The 6,447-nt window shown below is 42.9% G+C and overlaps 1 long non-coding RNA gene across 2 annotated transcripts; it reads left to right on the plus strand.

The window, feature by feature from the left end:
• The first annotated feature begins 1,226 nt into the window (after window positions 1–1,226).
• LOC117398383 (uncharacterized) lies at window positions 1,227–3,792 on the plus strand. Of its 2 annotated transcripts, XR_009311446.1 has the most exons (4): window positions 1,227–1,358; window positions 1,889–2,005; window positions 3,205–3,246; window positions 3,673–3,792. It is a non-coding gene; the product is annotated as an uncharacterized LOC117398383 (long non-coding RNA). The 2 variants fall into 2 exon arrangements; XR_009311447.1 differs by lacking the exon at window positions 3,205–3,246.
• Window positions 3,793–6,447: the final 2,655 nt, after the last annotated feature.

A 6,447-nucleotide genomic window follows, 5' to 3' on the forward strand; every position in this document is an offset into this window, starting at 1 on the left:
AGCATTGTGAGAGTTCCACGGCATTATTAAGAATAAATAGCAGCACTGATGATTTGAAACCGGTCGTATTTGAAAAGTTGACAAAAGTTAAACAAAAGAGTGCTGTAATGCCCCGACACTGACAAGCATTGCAGCTGTTTAATAAATGGGCTACTACACTGCATGACTACTATGTACTTCAAATGTCACTCTAAGAACAATCAGTTCCTCGAAGAACTTTTTATAGTTCTTTGGCTTGTCCCCTACACAGGACTTTTTTGGTTCTTTACAGAATTCTAAATGAACGTTCTCCAAACTTTACCTTCCAATCGAGGTATTTAAGAACCCAGATGAAACCTTTCCCTTAACAGATTTATTTTTGCCATAGGGAAAAAATCAAAAAGACTACTAATGTATTCGATTTTATACAATTTACAAGTATGGCTTATTTTAACAAAATATTTGTTTCCTAATGCTATTTTTACAGTGCAGGTATGAGTAAAACAGTTGAAAGAAATGAGAAAAGAGTTAAACAGTGAGGAGTCTGAACACTGAATGAATGAATTCTCTTATGAGAAGTGCATTTTATAACGTATAGAAGCAGTATTTTCCTGACCCTGGTCGTGGGAACCCCCCTGTCTGCCTGTCTGTGTTTCTGCTGGTTTTTGTTCCAGCTGAGGAGCTGTTCTCAATTACTTCATTGAAAAACACTCCATTTGACTAAACAATTTGCTGACATTTTTAAAATAATTTTGCTGAATAAAAAGTTATTATTAATGCTTCAATTAAGTCATTGAAAGCAGTTCCTTAGTTGGTACAAAAACCAGCAGAGACACAGACAGACAGACAGTGGGGTCCCCATGACCAGGGTTGAGAAACACTGTTTTAAGCGACTCAAGCAAACAGACTTGTAGTTTATTACATCACAGAAACCCTCAACGGAATTCTTTTCCAGTAAGCCAATTAAATGAGTAATAATAAGAATAAGAGTAAATTATAAAATGCATTGAAATAGAGATTATATTGAGCGAATGGCATCTTCTCGCTGGTATACATTATAAACTACATTCAAATATAAAGTCACATGAAGTCAGACCCCCGGCAATTCTATGACAAACATCAGCCCGCTTCGTGTACAGTATTTACATGATGAGATATGCTGGTGAGGTCACCTGTCTCCTTGATGCAATGTTGCAGATATTTTGTCTTTTATGCAAATTCTTGCAAACAATTATGAAAACAGAGTTCACTTCAGAGCCCCATTCCTGTATAAATACGGTTGCTTCTCTGCTCTGACTTCACCGACTTGAACAGCCCGAGACCAGCAGACAAGATGAAGACTCTGGTGCTAATTTCCGCCCTGGCTTTCCTCTGCAGCTGTGAGTACAATCCTACCATCTCTTTCTATATTCTTTCAAAGAATTGCACATTGATCCAAGATGTTTCTGCAGGGTAGCTCTGCTGCTGCTGTACCCTTGAGCAAGCAAGCAAGCAGGGACTTTACCTAGATTGCTCCAGTACCATCATGTGCTATTAATGGTACTATAATGCAACAGCCTACTGTAGCACCACCATGGGAATCCTACGGGACTTTATTTGATTTCTAAAAGTAGTTTCACAACCGTGGTATCTATAATGTAATCCAACACTGTACCATCATGTTCCTATTTCTTTTACTATGGTAGTACTATTTCAATGCGGTTTCCATTATAGTGTTTACTGTATAAAAACTACAGTTAATATGATATCTTTACCTATAGTTTTAGCACTATAGTAGTTTAGTATTGCTGTTTCTCTTCTCCAAAAGGCCTTTGATTTGTACTTTTGTGACTAGTGTGAGTGTGACCTGTAGGAATGTGTTGTCGAACTCTCCAGAACAGTGCTGACACGTTTTCTTGCTTTGTTTCAGCTGTGGAGACGTTATTTTTCGTACCTCCGAATAAGCTACCGACCTTGAATATAGCAGATTATTTTAGAGGCAAAAGAGAAGCTGGCAATGAACCCGCAGTGCTGCCTGAGGGAAGAGGTACGTCATTTAAAGTGTTTAAATCTACAGCAGACCTGCATTCCACACAGACCCCAAATCTGTTGATTAAAGAGCTATACAAAATACTACTGCAGATATCCAGTTCCAGTTATGAGCAGGATCAGATAGGAGTGCCAGAAGTGCAGTAGAGGAGCAGCCGCTATACAAAATACTACTGCAGATATCCAGTTCCAGTTATGAGCAGGATCAGATAGGAGTGCCAGAAGTGCAGTAGAGGAGCAGCCGCTATACAAAATACTACTGCAGATATCCAGTTCCAGTGCAGGTGAATTCAAATACAGGATTTATATTCAGATCTAACTAGGAGCAATAGCAGGGAGCAGCAAGGCAGGAGGCAGATAAGTGGGAGTTAATGAACATGCAAGTTTGGGTGTCATGTAGTCCAGAGAGGTAGAGCTGTGAGGTTTTACAGGTGCTGTCTGAACAGGTGTATAATTTAAACTTTATTTTTTACATATTCAAACAAAGTGTTTAGTTTTTAAACACTTAATAGTGTTTAAATTGTAACCACTGTGCCGTGTTTAGAAAATAAGCATCAAGATGTTTTTATTGACTGTTATTACTGTGTGTGTGTGTGTGTGTGTGTGTGTGTGTGAGTGTCTGTGTGTGTCTCTGTGTCTGTGTGTGTGTGTGTCTCTGTGTGTGTGTGTGTGTGTCTGTGTGTGTGTCTCTCTGTGTGTGTGTGTGTGTGTGTGTCTCTGTGTGTGTGTGTGTGTCTCTGTGTGTGTGTGTGTCTCTGTGTGTGTGTGTTTGTGTCTCTGTGTCTGTGTGTGTGTGTGTTTGTGTCTCTGTGTCTGTGTGTGTGTGTGTTTGTGTCTCTGTGTCTGTGTGTGTGTCTCTGTGTGTGTGTGTGTGTGTCTCTGTGTGTGTGTGTTTGTGTGTCTCTGTGTCTGTGTGTGTGTGTGTGTGTGTCTGTGTGTGTGTGTGTGTGTGTGTGTGTGTGTGTGTGTGTGTGTGTGTGTGTGTCTGGCAAATTAGCAAATAAGGTAAGAACATTTGAAATAAATTAACTTTTAAGAATTTTTGTTTTGTTTTGTTTAAGACTATCTTCGTTTGGTGGATTTTCCATTTTGAAAACACGAAAATAATTATAAAAAATATGCATATGAATTTGTAGTCCAGTTTTTCTCCACATAGCCCTCACAGCTCTTTGTATTTCTTTTCATCTGCGTCAAAAGGTCCCATTTTCCTGATTCTTCCTCTAGTCGCACAGGGTGAAGGTACGTCTTTTAAAGTGTCCGGGTTTTTGTTCTTTTTTTTAAATGGAGTTCTCAGTCCCCACATGTTGCTCCAGCTGTTTCAGTGACATCATCCCTGCAACTGTAACATTCTTCATTGTGAACATTTTGACAAACAGCAGCAACGTGGCTTCAGCGAGGCAGGCGACTCCATCAGTAGAAATGTAAATATTTTCTAGGAAGCGGACAGATCCTTGTAACACACTTGCCTGGGGTCTGACTTCATGTGACTTTGTATTTGAATGTAGTTTATAATGTATACGTTTATGCGTCTGCTAAGAAATAAATAATAATAATACCAGCCAGAAGACGCCATTCGCTCCATATAATCTCCTCTACTTAAATGCATTTTATAATGTATCAGTGTTATTCTTCTATTTCAAGCTTGTGGTGTTTTTTTTTTTTCAGGAGAAGGCGTGCAGTAGAGGAGGAGAATCGCGCGCCTGTTTAAAAGCAGAGGCTTCTTGTTGGAACTGCAATTCCTCTAATGTAGTCTAGAAACAAATAAAATAGGAAACATCTTCCCTCTCTGTGTCTCTGCTTCTTATTCTGTGTAATTCAGCAGGGCTGGGGGCGGGGCCTGTTCCATTGGTTATGCACACAGACACACAGCACAGACACACTGACACACATACAGTACAGACACACAGCACAGACACACTGACACACATACAGTACAGACACACAGCACACACACACTGACACACATACAGTACAGACACACAGCACAGACACACTGACACACATACAACACAGACACACAGCACAGACACACTGACACACATACAGTACAGACACACAGCACAGACACACTGACACACATACAGTACAGACACACAGCACAGACACACAGCACAGACACACTGACACACATACAGTACAGACACACAGCACAGACACACTGACACACATACAGTACAGACACACAGCACAGACACACTGACACACATACAGTACAGACACACAGCACAGACACACAGCACAGACACACTGACACACATACAGTACAGACACACAGCACAGACACACTGACACACATACAGTACAGACACACAGCACAGACACACTGACACACAAACAGTACAGACACACAGCACAGACACACTGACACACATACCGTACAGACACAAAGCACAGACACAGTGACACACATACAGTACAGACACACAGCACAGACACACTGACACACATACAGTACAGACACACAGCACAGACACACTGACACACATACAGTACAGACACACAGCACAGACACACTGACACACATACAGTACAGACACACAGCACAGACACACTGACACACATACCGTACAGACACACAGCACAGACACAGTGACACACATACAGTACAGACACACAGCACAGACACACTGACACACATACAGTACAGACACACAGCACAGACACACTGACACACATACAGTACAGACACACAGCACAGACACACTGACACACATACAGTACAGACACACAGCACAGACACACTGACACACATACAGTACAGACACACAGCACAGACACACTGACACACATACAGTACAGACACACAGCACAGACACACTGACACACATACAGTACAGACACACAGCACAGACACACTGACACACATACAGTACAGACACACAGCACAGACACACTGACACACATACAGTACAGACACACAGCACAGACACACTGACACACATACCGTACAGACACACAGCACAGACACAGTGACACACATACCGTACAGACACACAGCACAGACACACTGACACACATACAGTACAGACACACAGCACAGACACACTGACACACATACAGTACAGACACACAGCACAGACACACTGACACACATACAGTACAGACACACAGCACAGACACACTGACACACACACAGTACAGACACACAGCACAGACACACTGACACACACACAGTACAGACACACAGCACAGACACACTGACACACACACAGTACAGACACACAGCACAGACACACTGACACACACACAGTACAGACACACAGCACAGACACACTGACACACACACACAGTACAGACACACAGCACAGACACACTGACACACACACACAGTACAGACACACAGCACAGACACACTGACACACATACAGTACAGACACACAGCACAGACACACTGACACACATACAGTACAGACACACAGCACAGACACACTGACACACATACAGTACAGACACACAGCACAGACTCACTGACACACATACAGTACAGACACACAACACAGACACACTGACACACATACAGTACAGACACACAGCACAGACACACTGACACACATACAGTACAGACACACAGCACAGACACACTGACACACATACAGTACAGACACACAGCACAGACACACTGACACACATACCGTACAGACACACAGCACAGACACACTGACACACATACCGTACAGACACACAGCACAGACACACTGACACACATACAGTACAGACACACAGCACAGACACACTGACACACATACAGTACAGACACACAGCACAGACACACTGACACACATACAGTACAGACACACAGCACAGACACACTGACACACATACAGTACAGACACACAGCACAGACACACTGACACACATACAGTACAGACACACAGCACCGACACACTGACACACATACCGTACAGACACACAGCACAGACACAGTGACACACATACAGTACAGACACACAGCACAGACACACTGACACACATACAGTACAGACACACAGCACAGACACACTGACACACATACAGTACAGACACACAGCACAGACACACTGACACACATACAGTACAGACACACAGCACAGACACACTGACACACATACAGTACAGACACACAGCACAGACACACTGACACACACACAGTACAGACACACAGCACAGACACACTGACACACACACAGTACAGACACACAGCACAGACACACTGACACACCTACAGTACAGACACACAGCACAGACACACTGACACACATACAGTACAGACACACAGCACAGACACACTGACACACATACAGTACAGACACACAACACAGACACACTGACACACATACAGTACAGACACACAGCACAGACACACTGACACACATACAGTACAGACACACAGCACAGACACACTGACACACATACAGTACAGACACACAGCACAGACACACTGACACACATACAGTACAGACA

The sequence above is a fragment of the Acipenser ruthenus genome, chromosome 42 (assembly GCF_902713425.1).
Source record: "Acipenser ruthenus chromosome 42, fAciRut3.2 maternal haplotype, whole genome shotgun sequence".
Taxonomy (NCBI): Eukaryota; Metazoa; Chordata; class Actinopteri; order Acipenseriformes; family Acipenseridae; genus Acipenser; species Acipenser ruthenus.